Below are 24283 nucleotides of genomic sequence, written 5' to 3' on the forward strand. Positions count from 1 at the left end.
CGGGGATTGCTGGGTAACAACTTTTTGCCAAAGATGAAAGAAGATGAACATTGTTTCTAACTATACTTAGGTCAACTTTGGGTTAAAAAAACATTTTCGTTAACAACTTTGGGTATTGCCTATTAAACTCCCTATAATATTGATTGATATCTAATGAAACAAAGGCAGGAAGAAACGAGGTTACGTGCAGCTTCACCGAGGGGGCGGCATGCGAGCTTGTATCTATTTATGTATGCATGTATAACATATATAAGATATATATACAGATACATTTTTAAAGTGTTTGAAGTGTATAATATAGATATATATATACACATATATTGTTGTCCAAATGCGGAGTGTCCTTGACACAACATTGCTAAGAGAAACTTGATTAAATTTTAGTTTCGATAGAAATTTCGGTACCATATAGAAATATTTTGGTTATTTCGACCGAGATATTTTGAAATTTTGGTGAAAACCCGATACTCGACCGCCCGATACGCAAGAAACCCGAAAAGTTTGACGAACTTTGACGAATTTTGGACACTAGGATTTTTTAAATAACCTGTCCGATTAAACCCGAATTGACAGAAAGTTTAAAAGCTCGACCGGCCCGACCCGATGAACGGCATGAACCCGACCAGCCCGACCCGATGAACGACATGAACCCGACCAGCCCGACCCGGACCCATTCCCACCACTACAAGTTACTATTTATCCCCGCTTATTCTATCAAGAAAGCAGTAGCGTGTGGTGGGGGGTGACAGCAGTATGGGCCCCACAAAGCTTCTTTTTAATGTGTACCTAATCTACACTGTCATTTGGAATTTGAGGGCCCACAAAACTCAAGGCATGGACCCAAGGCACAGATAATTCTTCTACATCTCTTTTAGGGAGATTTTAAAAGGCCTCCCCGTTTTTGTTAAAAGGCCTCCCCATGGTTTCGTTGACTTAGTAAAAAACCTTTGACTTAGCTTGGTTAAAGGGCCCCCTCTTTGAATGGGTGAAAAAAAACCCCTTAAAAGGTGTATTTCACCCACATGATTTGACCAAGCCACATCATCATCTTCTCCGGCAGGGTCGCCGGCCGGCCAAACTTCCGGCCGGCGACCTTCAATTTTTTTTTTTTAATTTTTATTCTCTCTCTCTCTAAAAACAAATTTTTTTTTTTTTTTCTCTCTCTAGATATGAACCAGATCTAGAGAGAGAAATTTTTTTTTTATTTATTTTTTAGAGAGAGAGAGAGGATAAAAAAAAAAATTTTGAAGGTCGCCGGCCGGAAGTTTGGCCGGCCGGCGACCCAGCCGGAGAAGATGATGATGTGGCGTGGTCAACATCACCGGTCTTGGGTTAAGTTTGACCTAACGGCGTTAACTTTGCCGTTAGGTCAAATATTGATGAAGGAGGTGCTCTTTTGTAAAGGGGGCCCTATAACCAAATGGGTTATAATGAGGGGCGCTTTTAGCGGGGAGGCCTTTTAACAAAAACGGGGGGGCCTTTTAAAATTTCCCTCTCTTTTATTTCTCTTACTTGATTATTTCCCTAACAACATCAACGCCCTCTTACATACTCTCTCTTACCCACATTAATTCACTTGTCACCTATTTCTTTCGTTCTCTCTCGACCCAAGTTAGTTTTTTAATACACTCTCTGTTTAGACAATCTCTGTTGGTGCTCTATCACTTAACTAATAAAAGTTTGAGCTTCACTCACTCGAATACTCAATACATTCTCTCCATCCAAACTTATAGTTAGAACTTGCAAAAATTTCAATGGATTAATTAAAGTAGTTTACTATGAAGAGCTAATCTCCCATTAAAGTTTATTAATTCATACTTCACTCTTTTAAAATCTTACCCAATCCTGTAATGATTAAAGATTTTCAATTGATTAGTTTAATTTACGTATAAATTGTTCACGAATTCTTAACTAGTTTATTTTTTTCACTTTTTTATTCAATGTTTAGTTTTATATAAAATTTTCAACATTGAGATTATTGATTGTCTTTTAACATAAAGGGTCCCATGAGAAATTCTGCACCGGACCCCTAAACTTATAGCCACGCCACTGCAAGAAAGGAGCTAGTTTATCTGCTAGATACCTAGGCTAGATGTGGAGAGATATAAAGTATTGGATGGCATAATGTAATTATTTCCCTCAAAATGAGGCCTGTGAAATCCAGAAAATTAGTGAAAGAGTGGTTTAACAATCTATACTTCACTATTTCAACCAAATCCATAAAAGACGCCCTAAATATGTAAAAGCTCTTGTGAATTTTGAAATGTGAGGCATGCTCCAAAGTCTAGTTTGGAGAAGAAATATTTTATTTGGGGCAAAGACTACAGATTACATGTTTTGGTGTTAGACATAGAGTGTTTTTTAACGTAGTGTCAAACATACTGTGTACAAGTGTACCTTTTGAAATCTAGTATACAACTAGCAATTTGTTGATACAATTGTTCATTTCGAGAGTTCCAAGGCCCATACACTGGCCACTTGGCTCTAGGTCCAGCTAGTAATCTAACTAATATCTAGAAGGGGAATTTGGCCAAAACTCCCTAAGAAATTATGACTTTGGTTAAAAAAGATTCATCAAAGTTTTTTAGGCTTCACCTCCCTGATGGCAATTATGTAATTTTCAATTTCAGTAAAAAGACCAACCTAACCCTAGTCTAAGAAAATACCTTGCAAACACCTTGCACTGTCTTGCAAACACCTTGCACTGCCTTGCAAAGCCTTGCAAACACCTTGCAGAGCCTTGCAAACACCTTACATGGTTTTTGCAAACACCTTGGATAGCCTTGCAAACAAATTGCATAGCCTTGCGACACCTTGCAGAGCCTTGCAAAAACTTTGCAGAGCCTTGCGAACACCTTGCATGACTTTTGCAAATACCTTGCACAACCTTGCGAACACCTTGCAAAGCTTTGCAAATACCTTGCAGAGCCTTGCAAACACCTTGCAGAGCCTTGCAAAGCTTTGCAAATACCTTGCAGAGCCTTGCAAACACCTTGCAGTGCCATGCAAATGGTTTGCAAATTAGTTTTTGAATTGATTTAACATGAAATTTGTTACAAATTATTATATTTTGTCTAATAGAATGTTGTATCGAAAAACTAGCTAAAACCCCTACAAATTCATAATAGTCATTTTATAAGCTGTAGCACCATCATTTTACATTTCTTCGAAAAACTTCCAAAGCTTTCATGAAATTCTCAATTTGAACATAAATACCAATTATGATTGTCCAAGAAAAAATATTTCTCATAGGCATTTCATCTAACAACTTTATAGCTATTTCAACCAATCTAAGTCTTGTATAACCAACTAACGTTGCATTCCAAGCAACAACATCTCTTTCAAGCATTTTATCAAACACATTGCTTGCATCAACTATACTTTCACAACTTCCATATAAATCCAACAAATAAGTTTGAACATAAACATCAAAACTAACAAATTGTCATCCATCATTCATAACTCAATGAAAATAAAGCAATGAAGAAGTTGAATTATACCTTGAAACACTATCAATTTCTCCTTCCATTGAAAGTATATAAAACTTTCTCTCTCTAGAATTTAGAACCAAAAACTAAATCAAACCCCTAAAAAGCCTCTTCAAACAACAAGCAAATAGATTAAATCACCAAAACCTAAAAACATCAACCTATCTTATAACCAAAATCGATTCAAACCCCAGAAATTTTAATCGGCGTCGACAATCCAACTCGGTTCGGTCAATGAGAAAAACTCAAATTCCTGATTTATTAGTTAGATTATTACTAGGTATTTCTAATTGAATGAAGGGTATTTTTAACTCTTAAAAAGTTGGTGCCTTTAAAAATGTCCTTCAAGCCTATTTTTATAACTTACTTGGGGCCTAGCTAGTTAAAAAGATGGGTTGTCTTTTTAACAAAAAAATACTAGAAATTGGGCCTCCGGCCCAATTTCCTGTATCTAGAACAGGAAATTGGGTTGATTTTTTTTTTTTTTTGTTAAAAAGACAACCTATCTATTTGGCAAGTTAGACCCCAAATAAGTTTTCAAAATGTTCTTGAAGGACATTTTACAGACACTCTTCTTTTAAAGGTCAAAAGTACCATTTCTCCAATTAAAAATACCAAAAAACCCAATTTATAATAAACCTGGAAGTTATTCTAACGATTGAAATAGACGAGCGAGAGAAATTGGCGTCGCCGAGTTGAATCTCTAGGATTTGAAGTCGATTTTTTGCTATAAGATAGGTCGATCTATTTTAGGTTTTGGTGATTTAATCGTGGTTTAAAGAGAGCGAGAAAGTGTAATTTCCTGACTTTTGTTTAATAAAATATAATTTGTTAGACTAGTGTTAAGTTGGTTTTTTCACTGAAATAAAAGATTACGTAATTTCCATAAGGAGGTGAAGCCTAAAAAGTTTGATGAATCTTTTTTAACCAAAGTCATAATTTCTTAGGGAGTTTTGACCAAATTCCCGTTTCTACAATAGTACGTAGACAAGGCTATTTGCTAGATTAGTCATGTTATTTAACTTCAATTGTAATATTAACGTGCCTGTTGGCTTATCAATGAAGTTAATGTTCCCTAACTTGACTCGACTCCTCGCCTCCCCTTCGCCGAAGCTTTAGAGAGAGAGAGAAAGTGGAGTGAGATAAGAGAGAGAGAGAGAGAGAGAGAGAGAGAGAGAGAGAGAGAGAGAGAGAGAGGAGATAGAGAAGAAAGAAGAAAGAAGAGAGAAAAGAGATGGAAGAAGGGAGAGAAAGTAGAAATAAAAAAATATTTGAAGGTTGCCGGAAAATTTAGCCAGTCGGCGACCTCCGCAGGAGAAAATGATAATGTGTAGGATAGAGGTGATAAAATGGATGAGAGAGAGAACGGGAGAGTTGAGGCGTCTTTAGTGTTTTAAAGTGACTTCCATTTTGGCCCTCGAGTTTGGTCTAAAATGGTTTAAATTTTTTGGGAACTGATCCATATTAAAAGGGGGCCAATTTTGAATTAAAACATCACTTTTATAAGAAGGGAAATTATGGAAACAAAAGAAATTGGTCACAAAGTAGGGGGCTAAAAAGAAAATAATTCTTTATTCTATTAAACAGACATGGTGTTCATAAAATGATTTCTTGTGCATTGAAGGTTATGCGAGTATGTCCAAAATGTAATTTTTAACTAAGTTGCAAAAAGTTTCTAAAGTTTTGTAAGAGATTTGCAAGAGCTTGCAAATAGTTTGCAAGGCTCTTGTAACGAGTTTGCAATATCTTTCAAAGAGTTGGGAAGGCTCTTGCAATGAGTTTGCAAAGGCTTGCAAAGAGTTTGCAAGACTCCTGCAATGTACTTGCGAAGGCTTGCAAACTTCTTGCAAAAGCTTGCAAACAGTTACCAATGAGTTTGCAAACAATTTGCAAACCTTTGCAGCATCAACAACCATTAAGGTTTCAGGTTCAGCTACTGTTACAAGTAACTACACCAACATAACTCGTCCAACAAATATGAGGGCAATATATTCAATGGCTTGCGAGCTCTTGCAAGCCTCTAACAACATCTCGCAAAGCTCTAGCAAGCTCTTGCAAACGGTTGCAAAGCTCGTGCAAGTTCTTGCAAAGGCTTGCAAGATGTTTTGCAAACGCTTTTTAGTTTCTCTATCTAGAATTTGTTTAATTGAAAACTTGTTTGGCAAAAACAAGTTGAAAACTCTAAAAAGTTAATTTTAAGCAACAATATGAATTTGTTTAACATAAACAATCAAAAAACTGGAAACCCTAGCAAATTTGCTTAACAAGAACATGAATTTCAACTTCTCTCTCTAGAACTCTAAACTTGACAAAAACAAGTTGAGTAGTAGGTTGTTGTTGTTGTTAAGTGTTCTCCATTACGGTCCAACACTAAAATAACAAATAAACAAATAAAAAAAGGAAGAAGATGATCATAAAGTTTCTTGAGAAGCTCCCAGATTTTTTTATTAGGTTCTTTGGAAATTTAGTTTTGAATACTTCGCATTTTCGTCATTGAAAAAGAAGTGGAATTTAAATTTGGGGTTGATTGACATTGTACTTCATTCCTCTTAGAGATTGTGAATCTTTTTAAGTCGTTTCTTTTCGTAAATAAGAAAGGTGCTTCTATAGGTGCTCCACCTTTTCTATTCTAGACACCCGTTTGGAGTCCGTGACTCCACTCAATTCAATTTGGTTGGCACGATATGTAGGCACCTTTCCCTCGAACTGTTCAGATCCGAGCTCGTTCAGAATTATTTTCAGATCTAAGTAAATCCATTGCTACTTACAAATCCCTGCAACCACACTCGGAATCAACCCAGAACTGATGATGAACAATTTTTCAAGGCTTTAACAACTTCAAAAACCTTTAAAATACTCGATTAAAAGATGGAATCATGAAAAAATAAATTATAATCAATTTTTAGTAAGAAATTAAAGTCTTTTGAAATCTTTCTTTAACTCATTCCTTAACATACAAACTAGAGATGATATCTTTCTAAAAACACAAAGAAATCTAAATATTTTGGTGAGCATTAAAACAGTGGGAGAAAGATATAGAACACATGTAGTAAAGGGATATGCATTATCAAAGCGGCGAACGTCTACGTACAAAAACGGACGGCTAAAAAGGTGAGCCCTTAGAGAATTACAGACCTAAAAAAAAAGACTGGGTGCTTACAGAAGCGCCCACTGGTAAGATTTGAACAAGGTCTGATTCAGGTGGAAAAATACTAAGATTTATACCAACAATGCACTAACATATCTTTCATGGAGATACATGATGAGGAGTATTGCACACCCATATGGAAAGAGGTGCACAAGACAACACTCTTTCTTTTTGCCCAAGAAATCAACAATTGTATTTTGCCTATGAACCTTTCCATTTGTGTTACCCGTCTTCCCAGAAAACAAACAATTAAAAGTCATTATGAAGTGTTTGAACCGCACGGTCTCTAATTATCAATAGATTCGATGTAATTAATTACTTTTAGACACTTACAAATGATGGAACTTTTATTATTATAACTTGAGATCCGAATTGAGTTAATTCCGAGATGATCAAACGGTTCAAACTTGGTCCCTCGACCCTCGTGGAGTTAAACTAACCTGGGTTCTCAAATAATGAAAATCATGAGTCAAGACCAATATTGGTGATATAGTCTGTGTTTTTTTTTTTGCTGCATGTAAGAAGAAGCTCTCAACTCTATTTTATTTCAATGAATGTTCTTGACTTTACAATTCTCTTTATATAGAAAGAGATTAGAGAAGAAAGAGTAAAAAACAGTTACAAACTAACATAAACTAAAAAACAGAAAACTGAATTGAAAACAATAAAGTTGTTAACAACCTTTCTTGTTTCCATTTCAGGTGATGCTGGCCTTTAGACATGAATAGAAGCTGCCTTTAGACAAGTCTTGGAGAAGTCACTTTGGGCCGGTCCTGTTGACTGAGATTGGTCAATATTTGTTGACACATATGACCAATCCATGTTGACCGTATATAAACTCAAGTGTTGCCCTAATCTCCTCTTTATCCTCTTACCAGGAAACCCTAGGAAACCCTAGTTTCCACATCCCCCCTCAAACCGATGGTGAGGAGAGACGAAACACCATCAGTTTGTCTCGAAACTTTTGAAATAGATCTTCTGATAATCCTTTCGTAAAGATATCAGCAAGTTGATCTTTCGTTGGTATGTGATTAACCAATACCGATCCATTTGCAACCAAATCCCTAACGTAATGGAAGTCGACTTCAATGTGCTTCGTCCTGGCATGGAAAATAGGGTTTGAAGCAAGGTATTTTGCACTGATGTTGTCGCAAAAAAGATGCAAAGGTCGATTCAGAGGAAGTCGAAGTTCATCCATAAGGTATGATAACCACACCAACTCTGTAGCTGTATTAGATAATGATTTGTACTCGGCCTCTGTAGATGATTTTGCCACTGTGGCTTGCTTTTTCGAACTCCATGAAATAAGACTCGACCCTAAGAAAATACAATAACCCCCTGTTGATTTCCTCGAGTCAGGGCATCCAGCCCAGTCTGAATCTGAATAGGCAGTAAATGTAGTAAGATCTCCTCTGGACAAAGTAATTCCAGACCCCATTGAACCCTTTAAGTATCTCAAGATCTTTTTTACTACTACTAAATGTACTTGTGGGTTTGTGCATGAACTGAGCCGTGTAATTGACTGCAAAAGACACATCTGGTCGAGTGAGAGTAAGGTATTGCAAGGCTCCCATAAGACTTCTGTATTCAGTGGGGTTTGGAAGCTCATCACCCTCTGTAAGTGAAACCCTTTTTCCACTAGAAACTGGTAATTTTGATGGCTTTGAATCAAGTAAATTTGATTTCTGAAGAAGTTGTAGTGTATACTTATTCTGTGTTAGAAGTAATTTCCCTTTGGTTGAATCAGTAGATACTTCAATCCCCAAAAAATAAGATAATGGTCCCAAATCCTTCATTTTGAAGTTCTTGCTTAAGTCACTGATAAGAGTAGTAATATGAGAAGTTGAGCTTCCAGTCAAAATGATATCATCAACATAAAGTAGTAATATCATTGTTGTTGATGCCTGATGATATGTAAACATTAAATGATCTGACTGACTCTTTTGAAACCCATAAGTCAGAAGGAAAGATGCAAATTTGTTGAACCATGCTCTTGGGGCCTGTTTAAGGCCATATAGAGCCTTATGGAGGTGACACACAAGCTTCTCTGTTCCTGGTTTAACAAAACCAGGTGGTTGAATCATGAATACATCTTCATCTAGAACTCCATGCAAGAAAGCATTTGAGACATCAAGTTGCTTTATTTGCCAGCCTTTTGTGATAGCTATAGTAAGAATCAGTCTAATAGTATTTGCTTTAACCACTGGACTGAAAGTTTCATCATAGTCAACCCCCTCTTGTTGATGAAACCCTTTTGCTACAAGTCTTGCTTTGTATCTCTCAATAGTCCCATCACTCTTTTGCTTTATTTTGAATACCCATTTGCACCCAAGTACATTCATATTATGTTGATAAGGAACTAAAGACCATGTTTGATTATCAATTAGAGCTTGATACTCCTCATTCATGGCTTGAACCCATGCAGTATGCTTAGCTGCTTCCTTATAACTTGATGGTTCAGAGGGTAATTGTAAAATAGACAAATAAGCAACATTTAATGTGTGAGGGGATGTATAATGGGCCACAAAATCAGTAGGTAGCTGTTTACTTTTGATAATTCCATTCCTGCCTCTTGTTGTAATCTGATTAGGCTGTGTAGAGTGTAATGGTACTATTGATGCTGCTGGTGTGCTAGTAGAGTTACTAGTAATGCCCTCATCATGTGAAGCCAGACATCTAGAGACTGAGTTAGTTGGTGAACTAATAGAGATATTAGGTGTCCCTAATTCAGTAGCCCTAGTTAAAGGTTTATCAATAGGAGGCAGTGGTAATGAAATATGTGGCTTTATTATCTGATCACCACTAGACATACTGTTGTTGAGGTCGGCATAAGGAAAATTGTCTTCTTCAAAGGTAACATGTCTAGACATATATAGTCTTTTTGTTAAAGGGTCATAGCATCTATAACCTTTGTGTTCATTGCTATAACCTGGAAACACACATTGGACACTTTTTGGACTAAGTTTGTCTTTTCTAAGTTCTCCTAGATGTGGATAACAGGCACATCCAAATATTTTCAGAGATGAATACTTAGGAGAATGATGAAAAAGTGTCTCATATGGTGTATTGCCTTGTAGAGTTTTTGTGAGAAGTCTATTTATGATATAGACTGCAGTAGAAAAGGCATCAAACCACAATTGCTTTGGTAAAGAGCAATGAAAAGAGAGAGTATTACCTAGTTCTGTGATGTGTCTATGTTTCCTCTCAGCCTTTCCATTTTGTTGTGGAGTATAAGGACATGAACACCTGAAAAGAATACCACATTTGTCCAAGAATTTTCTGAATTCACCATTCTTGAGTTCTGGTGCCCCATCTGACTGGAAATATACAATCTTTTCCTTGAGAAGGTTTTCATTTGTAGCTTTGAAGTGACTGAAGCATTTTATGCTGTCAGACCTGAGTTTCATTGCATAAATCCAACTATATTTGCTGAAGTCATCAAGAAAAAGTATATAATATCTTGCACCATTTGGAGTGTTAACAGGGGCTGGTCCCCAAATATCACAATGGACCAAATATAAGGGTGTATTTGTAGTGGTAGAAGAATTATCAAAAGGCAAACACTTGCTTTTACCTAATTCACAAGACTTACAAAAAGTCTTATCAATTTTAGTAGATAACTCAATTTTGTGTTCTTCTTGGAGTTGTTTTATAACACCACTGTGAGCATGTCCTAATCTAGCATGCCATATATGATACTGTGATGCTGTCTGAGATAAAAGGGCAGAATTTACTCTATGTTGTAACACCACATTGTGAACTTCTATTGGATATAAATTGTTTTTGACTGGTCCCTCTGCTAGGATTTGTTTAGAGTGAATATCCTTTATAGTATAGCCCCATGGTAGAAATTCAACTGAGCAGGAATTGTCTTTAGTAAACTTTGATATAGACAACAGATTTCTTTTTAGGTGAGGAACACATAAAACCTTACTTAGTTCAAAATCATGAGTAGAGGTAGACAATTTTGACATACCAGTGCTAGAAATAGGCAAAAATTTGCCACTGCCCACCATAACTGCATCTGACCCAGTATAGGGATGAATAAGAGTAAGATTATCTTCACTATGAGTCATATGACTACTGGCTCCTGTGTCAGCCAACCAAGATTTATCCTTGGTTGAGGAGTCTGTAGAAACATAACATTCTTCATCATGTGTTTCACAATCATAAAATATTTCATCATGTAAGTCTGTTGTCATAATAGCTGTATAGCATTCCTGAAAATCATCACCATCACTGTTATAATGTGTTAGAACAGCATTATTACACTCCAGCATACCCTCTTCTTCATAAGGGTAAGACTTGATTTCTGCACTTTCATCATTATTACATTCAACTATGTCTTCTTGAGGATTATATGATTCAGTATGATAACTTGGATAGTTTCTGTTTGGCTTATACCTGAAATAGCACACACCTGGTGTGTGTCCCCATCTTTTACAGAGACCACATGGGACTGAGGAGAAATCAAAATCCTCAGCCTTTTGACCTTTTAATTGATTATTCATGGAAGAATTTCCCTTAGGAGGAGAACCATCTCTTTTAGCATAAGCCTGATTTTTATAATAAGATGGAGAAGGTTTATTTGACTGTCTTATAGGTTGTCTTGAATTATATCTCTTAACATAGTAAGCTTCTTGGTCAGTTTCTTTTTGAATTAGCCACTGCTCATGTTGAATAAGCCTTGACTTTAGATGGGCTAATGTTAGTTGCTCATTATTTGCCCTAATAGCTATGATAAACTGATCATATTCAGAATTTAAACCATGTAATGCTATCCTTACAAGTTCAGACTCACTGATTTTATCATGAACTGTTGTTAGAGAATCAGCAAGAAGTTTCAATTCTCTGAGATATTCAGCAATAGATGCATTTCCCTTCTTAATATTCTGTAATTTCCTTCTAAGTTGATCTTTTTTTGATTCTAGACCCTCATTGTTGGTAAGATCTAAGTAATCCCATATTTCTTTTGCAGTCTTTAATCCATAAGTGTCAAAATATACAGATTTTGACAAAGTACTTTTGATGTAGGATCTTACAAAACTTTCTTTTGTTCTCCAAATTAAAAAATCTGGGTTTACTTGTTCTACACCATGAATGATCTTAAGTTGTGGGGGTTCTTCTATGGTACCATTAACAAACCCTATCAATTCATAGGTTCCAAGTAGTGTTTCAACTTGGTCTTTCCACATTAAATAATTACTATCATCTAGCTTTTCTGTGATAAAGCTAGTTACAGAAGATATAGGTGGAAGATTACCTTGAAAAGTAGCTGCCATGATAAGAGATGAAGAGATGATCAAAGAACCAGGAGAAAGCTGGAAGATGAGTCTGAAAAAGCAGTAAGTGATTCCAATCACTTATTTTGTAGCTTGAATTTGATCTTTATTATCTAATTTTGATCTTTGTTGTCTGAATTTTTGATATAATCTTTGAGTATTGATCCATTTTAACTGAATTTTGATCTTTGTTGTTTGTTTTGTGAGATTGTGGACTGATTGTTCTTGAGTTGATGAGCAGAAAACCTAGCTATGGATCTTTAAAAACCTAACTGATACCATGTAAGAAGAAGCTCTCAACTCTATTTTATTTCAATGAATGTTCTTGACTTTACAATTCTCTTTATATAGAAAGAGATTAGAGAAGAAAGAGTAAAAAAACAGTTACAAACTAACAGAAACTAAAAAACTGAAAACTGAATTGAAAACAATAAAGTTGTTAACAACCTTTCTTGTTTCCATTTCAGGTGATGGTGGCCTTTAGACATGAATAGAAGCTGCCTTTAGACAAGTCTTGGAGAAGTCACTTTGGGCCGGTCCTGTTGACTGAGCTTGGTCAATATTTGTTGACACATATGACCAATCCATGTTAACCGTATATAAACTCAAGTGTTGCCCTAATCTCCTCTTTATCCTCTTACCAGGAAACCCTAGGAAACCCTAGTTTCCACACTGCAATTGTGATATAGTAGTTCGGGAATGGGGAAACACAGCCGATGTTTGCATGCATCTGAGTCATAGATGGGGAGGTTGTTGTTTTTTGTATGGTGAGGGATGTCTCGATTCGATCTCATTAGAGGTGCATCTATAGGTACACCTAAAAATTGCTCTTGATGTAACTTAAAAGAGATTGATTCAGTTAAACTTTGACTCAAAACCTTTGTAGACACATTTCTTTCGGACTGGAGAGTATGAAAAGGTAAGTATATTCTTAGACTCGAATCAGTCCTGGACAACTTGAACTTTTTAGATTTGAGAGAACCGATTCCTATTTACAAATCACTCGAAATCAACCCTAACCGATGATAAACACTTTTCTTTTGAAGCATTTCTTTAGTCTCCTTTCCTATTAACGAACTATGCCTAAAGAGAAATGAGCCAAGAGTAAAAAAAGGCGGTGTGCCTATAGACGCAATATCATAAGTCTTTGATATTTTATGGTCATGGACGCAGGTGTGGTTGGGGCGTCAGGCCAAAAATTTCCCATCCGTAGCAAGATCGGCCACCAACCACCACCACCATTACCATCTCTTTAACCATCTTCCATCTCTCTCTCTCTCTTTGTCCCCCCCCCCCCCCCCCTCTTTCCTCCCATATCATTCTCTATCTCTGTGTCAACTTTCCTCAAAATGGGGAGACCATCCGCACAAAAATAGTCATTCGAGACAAAATTTCTAGATTTGGAAGTCTCATACCGATACGAGTTCATTAGGATCTAGAGGGCCTAAATTCATTTGAATTTGGATTTTTGAATCAGACAAACTCGTCTGGATTTAGGGTTTGTAAAATAAGATGAAGAGTGGGATGGGAGAAAAGAAGAAAGAGGGAGCGAGGAAAAAGAAAATGAGAGAGAGACAGACAGAGATAGAGAGAAAATGGGAAAAGGGAGTGATAGATGATCGTGGTGGCAGCTGGGCGGTGAAGGCAGTGGTGAATGGGAAGAGATGAAGAGTAAGAAAAAGAATTGGAAAATAAGAAAATATGTTGAATATGTTGAGAGTCGGCGACAGTAGGCATGTCTGAAAGAAATAAAGGGAAAGATATAGAGGAATTCATTTAAAAAATGAAAGGTGAAACATAAAAATAACTATGAACTGTTAAGTTAATTATCAGAAAAATACAAAAGAAGGTCATACTGGAATTTGGTCATCTATAAGAGGACATTTGGTGAGTTTGTCGTCTTTAGATGCCAAAATAAAATTAATCTCTTTCAAAAGTATTTTGTCAGTCGTCAGAAATTAGTTGTCTGCAAATGGTCGATCGGCCGTTTACTGCCGTCCTTCATCCCAATAGAAAAATTATTGAGCAAGTAAAAGAAAAATGAAGAAAAGAGAAAAGATATAAATTAAACACTTCTGAAATAAAGAGTAAAAAAGAAAAACAAATTAACTATTTTATATAAGTATGGTTTTGTGGACATTTTAGCATTGGTGACAAATATAGAAGCTAAATTTTCCTATTTATTACTAATTGGAAGCCCTTCTAGAACTAACCTACATTATTTGAGTCACCAATTGATCAATAGTTGCACAAATCCCGAGGCAGGGAGATGAAATATGATGCTTTTTATTTGACGAGCAATAAGTGTCGATCGAGATACATCATCTGATTCAATTCTGCTAGGGTTCAGATAAAAAGAAGATCAGTTATGCAACCAAACACCTTCCTACAAATTTAAAGTTAGAAATCTGACCGTAAAAGCCATGCTAGGGGTATGACTGTCCATAAAAATTACATCCTCAAAAACAAAATAAAGTTCTGCAACAGTTGGTAGCTACATGCCCAACTCTTTCGCTTTCATACTTGCATGACCTATTTTTAGTTGTTTTCCTATTCTATTCATTGATCAAAAAATGGATAAACTCCTCTAGTTACCTACTTGCTAACTTAATCTACATTAAAACTAGCATGAATTATCATTTCGACTCTTGGTAACGTCATTATATGGATGGAGAATAAACTAGTTCAAGATCAGTCAAGATATTAGAATTTATAAAAGAACTAGATCCTAAATCTCTTACGGAACCACGATAAATCTTTGTATAGATTATTTCATTTTATCTTTTTGATTATCACATAATTGATGAATCTATCATTAGAAATCTTTGACAAAGTTTGTAAGACCAAACTCTATACCAAAAGCTCTATCAATTTTCTTTAAGCGCAGAAAGACGTTGGCATGTTATATGGATCTTATATCTCACTAGTTGTATATCTATCATAAAATCTCTAAAGTATCCCGTAGACACCAGGTCTGTTTTTTGGCCAATTTGGGCAACCAAAAGTCGTCCAAATCAGGATCAGGTCAGACCATTGGATTCGTCTCGTCGAGCAATTGAATTTAGGCATAAAGTTTGTCAAAATTCGATTTCATATGAATGAGTTATCATTGATTTACTTGGAGAACATATAAGAATAAATAACTACAACGTGTAGTTTTATTATTAGACCCTATTGGAAAAATAAGGAAAGTTCAACATCTTTATATAGACTTTTTCCACATACTAATAATAGATTCTTCGAAACGAAGTGGTGCTTGGCGTGGTTTGCATCACGCAAACCACGTGACACGCACGCGCGTGGCGTGGGCTTGTACGACGCATTGGGCGCTTTAGAGGCGCCCGAACACACTTCGCACGTGCGCATCATATCTAGGAAAGATTTGAGCCATTCATTTTTAGGATAAGCAATTTGATCCGACGGTGGAGATGTAATCAACGAATCCGATAGATCCGTTGAGATCTGATAGTTGAAATTAAACTTGAAACCCAACAAGTCAACTGTGACTGTTGGAAACATCCATTCGTCTATAAGCAGCCATAAGAAATGTTGCCAATGCCCATATAAATACCATGAGAATTCGGCAAACTAAACATATGAATTATTAGCATTTTCAGAGCATTAGAGTTAAAGGATCATTGTTTCAGAAGTTCGTATTGCTTACAAAGTTCAACAGACTATCATAACTAAGAGATGTCATCTTTAACTTGATAGATAATCCGTTTTATCTCAAGAGACATGCATCATTCCTGTTGGTACTAATACACAAGGTGTAAATTGTCTTAAGGACACATGTATCCTCGACTCGGATATATGTTACATTTAATTTTCATTTTTATAACCATTGTTTTTCATCTTTTTCAATTAGTTTAGAGAAGATAACTCTATCTCTGATTTATCAGATAGAAAGAAAGCTAAAGTGGTTGTACTCTGTTTTGTTTAAACAGAAAGATAAAGAATATTATTTTAAAAGAGAACCAGGGAAACAACATATCGTTCATATTACTTATAAGTCTATACTGATTGTTTTGAAGTATCTATTTTGATCTACAAGTACTAACTAGACAAAAAGGTACTTTTATTTGCTTGCTTATTGGAGTTTCATTCTTGGTTTTTAAGATTGGAATCACATAAACTATAAAAGAAAAATGACGACAATAATTATAATTAACGAGAGGAAAAAAACATTTTCTAGTTCCTATAAGGCACTTGGAGCTTATAGGCAGAAACAAATCAATTTAAATAGTCCTTTTTGCCACTAGATCAACACGCTATATCAACAAGAGAAATTCTTATCGAAGTTATATGACTTTTTTCGTACGTTATTGCAACAAGAGAAATGGTTTATGTGAAATCGAACAACTATTGGTCATATTTCTTTTTATTGAGAAATCGAGGAAGCCATAAAGGCTTTTGTCTAACATGCTCCTCGGATACCCACCTCTACTTTTTCGAGGAGGGAGGAAAGCTAAATCCTATGATTGTTGCTTTCCCCGAACCTCCGGGAAAAACATAAAAAAATGTTCGGGTGTTACGATCCCTATGTCACCCCTTCATTTTGGAGTGTTTCATTTTGTGGTGATCCTCTCTACTTGAGAATTCACTTATGAGTGTATGGACAAGGAAACCCACGAGTGAATACAAGTTGGATTTACATTGGGTCACACTTGAATCGCTGCATTTATCCCCTGATGAAAAGTTTGGTTTAAAATTGGGTGAGCAGGAAGAGTACGCCATGCTAATGTCCCTTGGATGTCTCCAGGTTAGGCGCTGATGAACACATTGAACTATCCATGTGGTTGAGAGCCCTCGAAACTCGGGCACAACGACACAATTATGAGGGGGCGCTCTATCACTAAGCTAATTGCCCGTCGTGGTAGCTTTAATGACAAGTAAATGTAGTATTCTCATATTGCTTAGGGGCGTCTGTAGCTTAGGGTATATGTGTGTGTGCCTGCGCGCTTAAGCTTAACAAATGTTGAAGTCTTTTTGGTGGGATTCATGATGACTTTGACCAAAAAAAAACTTTATGTTTGTTTAGTATGTGAATAGGTGTCACGGGTTCGTGAAGACTTCACCAACAAGAAAACTTTATTTTTGTTTGGTATGGGAATATGTGTCAAAAGTAGAGACAATATCAATTAACTATTAAGACTTAAAGTATTACAGACTGTATCTGAATCAAGGACGACTCGTCTCCAAGGGTAGGGGATATCACATTACTTGGGATAACATCTAGAGCCCGAGCTACAGGTGCGTGCCCAAGCTTAGTAAAGTGTCGAGTTATTTCAGGTGAACCCGAAAAGCCTTCTGAAAGATATATGTCCTTGGAGTCTGAAGGTATATCCTTCCGAAGGAAAGTCCTTCGACCAAGATGGAAATGCGTACGATTTGGCTCATAGGATAATGATGACTTTATTGGAAGTTCAATCAATCTGGTTCAATTAGGAGTCGTAATGCTTAGCTAGAAGCCGCTTACAATTGTCGGATCACTTCGGTTATCCGCGGCTAACATAGACCGGATCCTACAACGGGTTACACATAAGAATCGGTAACTTGAACAATGAGAATAGACTAATGGGAACTAGTATATAGATGGATATGATCTAGTCTAAGAGACATAAAGAATCGGGCTCGAAAGAGAAGTCCGAAAAGGAAAAAACCCACTTTAAGGGAGCAACAAGGGATTCCCTTAAGGGGAGATCCCTGGTCGGCCTTATTAAGGGGGTGGGTCGAGCAGAGTAAGCCCATTAAGGGCTACTCTGGACGGCCACACCATGGGGAAACCCTAATTAGGGTTTTTCCCATATTAAGAGTCCTAGTTAGTTTAAACACTAACTTGAACTTATCTTTTCTATGGGACTTTTAGGATTCCTTATTTGAGTGGGACTCTTAATATGGAAGAGAGGATTTTAGGTTGTGTTTGATAGTAATATAGGGAAAGGAAAAAAAATAGAGAAAAAATTACTCCAAGAAAGTTTTTCACCAAGAAACACTTTCTCTGCGGTACTTTCCGCATTTTCTATTGTTTGGTCCGTTAAGAGAAAATAATCCATTTTCTTGTAACACAGAAAAAACTAACCTTTGTTCTTACAATTTGAGAATAGAGTCTTTTCTTTGATTGCAGTTCATCTATAAAAAAAAAAGAAACTGAAATAATCTCAATAGGAATTTTAGTTTTATATGATAAATTTAGTTTTTCAATTAGAGAGAGAAAAACAACATATAATTATGGATAAGTAGTAGTTCATCTATAAAGAATAAAATGAAATAATACTAATAGTATCTTCATTTAGAGAGAACAAAACTAAAAGTTCAGTTCATCTCTATAGTATCTTCATTTAGGGAGACAGAACTTCAGTTATAAAACTTCATTTCAGTTTATCTATAACTATGGTATCTATATGCTATATTTACAGTAACCATTTTAATGGCTTCATACACTTCATGACTCCATCAAGAACAATGATATTCATGGGTTACAGGGAAACCAAAAATTTTCTATTATTTTCTTTTTCTCCATTTTCACTACTACAATTGATTCATCTTCAAATGTTAAAGTTGAAATCTCAAAATGAAACTGCTTGAATCTTTTTCTTTTTTTCATCATCTTCTCTATCAACAGAAGTTCATTCTCACTATTATTAATCTTTGGTGATAGTCATTTTGAGGGGAATGATCAAGATTAATCATGGTATCTTCTTTCACTACGAATTCCAATGTAAATTAGAGCGAGAGAGAAAGAAATGACTTGACAAACATTTTTGCAACAGAGGCCAGAGGGGATTGGTGTCCCTGGACATATGCATGATCCATTGTGTAATACCCGGACAATTCTTTTGGAGAAAAAATTTCTTCAATGATAGGTGGGTAAAGCAATTCCCTCTTTTTGGAGAAAAGCGGAAAGAAAAGGTCACGTGAGCACCATTTTCTCTTTCTCTACATGAGCAATCAAACACCATGAAAATGCTTGTTTAAAAGAAACTCTTTCTACTTTCTCAGGGAAAAAGGTCTATCAAACATAACCTTAGAGAAAAAGTTCCCCATTATGAGTTCAGAAAAGGTGTGAAATTTTCTCTGAAGAAAATCATTCTCTTCACACAACTGTTGGGGAGAGAGGATTTTAGAGAAAAAGTTCCCATTCTATCTATCAAGTCTAGAAGAAGAAATTCTTCATCTCAACCTTCAAGAAGGTCCTAGCTAACTGAAAGAAGGGAGTTCGAGTTATACAATTCGGTGTCTCGAGTAGAGGAGCTCCACTTGAAGCTCTTTATCTTCCGAATACTGGTCGAATTTAGTTCGTGGGAAAGCGATTAAAGGTATTCTTCTTCCTTCTAGTTCATAGTTAGTTCATATATAGATCCTGGATAATTTAGTGTTAAACCTTAGATGTTTGAGATTCCGCTACCAACACTAGTTAGGTATGTATTAGATATATGTAAAACCCTACAGTGGCATCACGAGCCGTTTGCATGAAATTATCTTTGGCTAGAATGAATTAGATTCGAACTTAAGATTGATAGATAGAATTATTTCAAAATCATGGATTTTGGGTGTTGAATATGAGAAAAACAACAGTTTTTCATGAAAAACAGTAGGAAGAAGAAGGTAAAAGTCGGTTGGAGGGAGGAATTTTGAAAATTCAAAAGACCTCATAGGTCCGGACCGGCCAGGACGCGTCCGGACTGGACAGCAGGTCTCGGGCCCGAGCCAAAAAACACGGACAGGAAGTCCCGGTCCGTCTAGGACCGGGATTCCTAATCCAGGACGGATTGGGAGTCCGAGATGTTCACATCTCTGACATCCCAGACGCGTCTGGGAAGTCCCTGTCCGAGTTGGACTAAAACGGTCTGAGATGTGAACATCTCGGACGTCCCAGACACGTTTGGGATTCCCAGTTGGTCTCGGTCTAGGACCGAGACAAGGGACGTGCTTCCAGACGCGTCTAGATGCGTCTGGAGCAACCAGATGCGTCTGGATGCTTCCAGACGCACCTAGGGTGCGATTGGAACGTCCAGACGCGTCTAGGGTGCGTTGGAACGTCCAGACGTGTTTGGCACGTCTCAGACTTGAAGTCCGAGACAGTCTTCATGTCCAACCCGTTCCAATGGAGCATGGCCTGGGGTCATGCCGTGCTAGACTGCGTCTAGGACGCGACTAACACGTGCCATCCGACATGGTCTAGGACCCATTTTCGGAAAAGTTTGGACTGTTGATTAGCCTTGACCAAGACTAGTCAAAGGGACTTTTGACCAAGTTTGACTTGAGTCTTTTCGAGTTTAACTTGGGCCTTGACTCGAGTGGGATATTTTCTTACTTTTTCTTCCGATTCCGAAATTTTTTTTTTACGACATTGACCCGGGCTATCCGAAAGCCCAAAGCAGAGTTTTTTCGAGTTTGATTTTAGAAATCATAAAGGAAGAAACTAACTGGGCCATTAGTCCGAATTTTACGAAAATAGACTTAGAAAGCCCATTAGACATAGATAGCGATTAAAGGTATTCTTCTTCCTTTTAGTTCATAGTTAGTTCATGTATAGATCCTGGATAACTTAGTGTTAAACATTAGATGTTTGAGATTCCGCTAGTTAGATATGTATTAGATACATACATGTAAAACCCTACACCTTCACCGACAACTAACTCCGTCTCCGTAGAAATTCAGACCAAGTGTCAAAAATGGAGTCAGTATCAATAAAGTTTAAGGCTTGGGACATAATAAATTGCTTTGTGAAAATTTATTTATTTTGTCTATATAATTTTAATGAGTCATTAAAATAAATATGGATATCGTAAACCCTAATTAACAACTACTTACCTGGGGGCATTGTTATAATGAATATACAAGTTGTAAAAAGAAAATAAAGTTCAACAATCACACACATTTAAGACACCTTGGGTCCTAAAGACCATATAAAGACCCTTAGGGTCATTCTAGGGGGCTTTAAAGGTCATCTATTCCTAGATATACTTTATTTATTGCCTAAATTACATTGAATAAATCTTGGTGATAAACTGCTTTTATTGATATTCGATCTCAATACCTCATGGGCTTAAGTGGGATGTCCAACCACTACACCAAAGAGTAAGTGCGTTGTTCATGATGTATCAATGTCATCCAATGTAATGACTCTTGGCGTCCAATATAAAAAAAAAAGTAATAATAATAATCACCACACAACAACGCAATTCCAACATAATACTTACTCCACAAACAATCGAAAAATGAATAGATTGTGTATGGCAAACAAGCTAGATTGCATATATTTCTTTTGCAATACTTTCGTCCTCTATTTCTACCCTAAGTTGAAAATTTAAATTAAACCTAAAAATTTGGTAATTCTCGTAAAACATGGTAACATAGAGTAAACAATATGGGTGATTAGGCCTCCATTAATGAATGAGATGAAGGGGAAACCCCTTCGTCATCTTCTTCAACTCAGATCTCAGTTGAAGGAATAGGCTTTAAAGAAAGAGAAAGATGAGGAAGAGAGAAGAAGAAGGAAGAGAGGGAAAGAGGAGGAAGATAGAAGAAGAAGAAGAGAAAGAGAGAAAGAGGAAGAAGGTGAGAGATGAAGGTGGTGGCTAGAATCTGTGGTGGCCAGAATTGTTAGTGGCCTGAATTTTTGGTGGGATGAGGTTTGAGGAAGATGAAGATTAGGGGGTAGACAAGTTAACTAAGTTTTGGGTAAGAATAAATAAATATGGCCCTTGGGTCAATCATGGTTGATTGAGTCTTTATTCCCTGGAGATTTTTCTTTATTCCCCAGAGCCGCGACCTTATAATATCAAACTGACAATTTACTCTTATGTTGTCAAAATGACATTATTACCCTCTTAAGAAACCAATCCCTATGTGATTCGAATAACATTTTTACTTTTATTTTGTAAAAATGGTACGTTGCCCTTTTATATTAGAATAGCATTTTTACCCTTTTATGTTAGAATGACATTTTTACTCTTTTTTATTAGAAAACCTTGTTTTATCCATGCGTCGTCAGGATAGCATTTTTACCCTTGTATATTGGCAAATCAACCTTTTTATTGTGTTGTATTAAGGGATTGACATTCTTACTCTTAAGTTTGCAAAGCGACGTTTTTATAAAATTGTAATTTTGACAACATAAGGGTAAGAATGTAATTTTAGCAACACAAGAGAAAAAATTATTTTGACCACATAAGGGTAAAAAATGTTATTTTGTATAAATAAAAGTAAAAAAATTCATTTTGACTACAAAAAGGGTAAACATAAGTTCTTAATTGAATATTATACTCGTAGAAGTTAGTTGTCAATTAAATAACAAAATTTGTAATTCCGAGGAAGAATAAGAGACGACTAAACCAAAGAACTCTTAGGGTGTGTTTGATATCTCTTATTTCCATGGAAATAAAAGAATTTCCATGGAATTAGGTATTTTCACCGTTTGATACGAAGTATAATTCCATGGCTTCAATTCCCTAGGGAATCTATTTCATGAAAATAGCCCACTCTTAATTCCTTGCTCCACCATAGGAATTAGTTTCCGTGGAAAGTCAAAAATAAAAATAAAAATATTTTAATATATTCGGATACTTGATACCTAATATTTATTCTCCATATATGTTCTAAACGACATTTTACCCATAAAATTTAGCAAAATAAATTTTACTTATACATTGGGCAAATGACATTTTTGCCCTTCTTACCAATTGACATGTTTACATAGTTGTTAAAATGACATATATAGCCAAAATTACATTTTGGCTTTATATAGCCAAAATTACATTTTTACCCTTTTATAATATCAAATTGACATGTTACCCTTATGTTGTCAAAATGACATTTTTACCCTCGTATAAATCAAAGTGACATTTTTACCTTTATGTGGTCTGAGTGACATTCTTACCTTTATCTTGTAAAAATGGCATGTCTACATTTTTACATTGAAATGACACAAGGTTAAATAACTTTACAACATAGAGATAACAATATAATTTTGAAAATGTAAGGATAAAAATGTAATTTAGACAACATAAGGACGAAAATGTAGTTTTAGTAACATAAAAGAAAAAAATTTCATTTTGACTACATAAGGAGTAAATAAAAACTCTTAATTGAATATTATATTCGTAGAAGTTAGTTGTCAACCAAATAATAGAGTTCGTAATTCCACGGAATAATAAATGACTATCAAACACAACCTTAAGTCTGCGGATATATTCCATGGAATTTATTTCCTCGAAATTCTTTCTCTGATATCAAACACAACTTAAAAATTTGTCAGGGACAGTATATACACAAATTTCAGATAGAGATAAAGAGAAAAAAAGATAAAGATAGAGAGAAAAAAAGATAGAGATAGAGAGAAAAAAAAATAGCTTTCTGGTTAAACGGTTAGATTAAGTTATATATTATTTCTTTAAAAAAAAGAGATAGTTCATATAACTTAAATTCTGTGTAGTTGGATCCCCTTGAGAAATTCGCATTTACTCCAATGTTTTACCTCTAGGTGGACTCAATTTGAATATTCATAAGGATGGTCAGATTGGATGATCCAGGCATTCATCGTCTTTCTCGGGCCTGGTCCAAAACATTAGAATAACTACTTATGTTTTTTCCAAATTGAATTATTTCAGATGGGTGATCAGAGGGTTCAACCTCTCCCCTGGATTAGGTGTTCCTGAACGAGTCAAATAACATTTTCGCGGACAACTTGTTTCTACAATATTGTTTTAGTTGCGAGGAATACAAAATTTGGTGGAAAAATCAATCATGACTAACGAGAAATGCAAGATCGATCAATGAAATATGGCCCAATGACTTAGGGGTATGGGATGATAGTTTTTTTTTATAGAAAATTTTGCTGTGTTTTGACACACGGACTTAGGGTATATTTTTCTATATATTAGGGTATAGCTCGTGCCCGAGGGCACAGACAGTTATATCAATCACATTCAACGAAATTATTGAAGAAATCAAATTGAACATCAAATTGAACATCAAATTGTCATAAACATATATTACCAAAAAAATGTAATAATGAAGAAATCGAACTGAACGATATTAGTACTAAACCCTAGAACCCGTTATTTTCCAATTTGATATTTAGTGTTTCAAATTTAGAAACCGTTATTATGAGAAAAATGTAAAAGAAAATAGGTTATTTTATTTTTAAACATATGTTAGGCAAGAAATAATTATTTATATGGGTTATTTTATTTCTAATTTTTCTTCTTTATAAGGCTTATTTTTTTTAAGTAAGTTATTTTTTCTAAGAAGGAAGTTGCAGGTGTTGATTATTCTGAGACATTTGCCCCAGTTGGCAAGACCAACTCCTTATGAGTCTTTTTCTCGATTGCTGCTATTCGCCATTGGCCTCTCCATCA

Source organism: Eschscholzia californica, unplaced genomic scaffold (assembly GCF_041429995.1).
Source record: "Eschscholzia californica isolate CP2 unplaced genomic scaffold, dmEscCali1.0.p SCAF_1, whole genome shotgun sequence".
Taxonomy (NCBI): domain Eukaryota; kingdom Viridiplantae; phylum Streptophyta; class Magnoliopsida; order Ranunculales; family Papaveraceae; genus Eschscholzia; species Eschscholzia californica.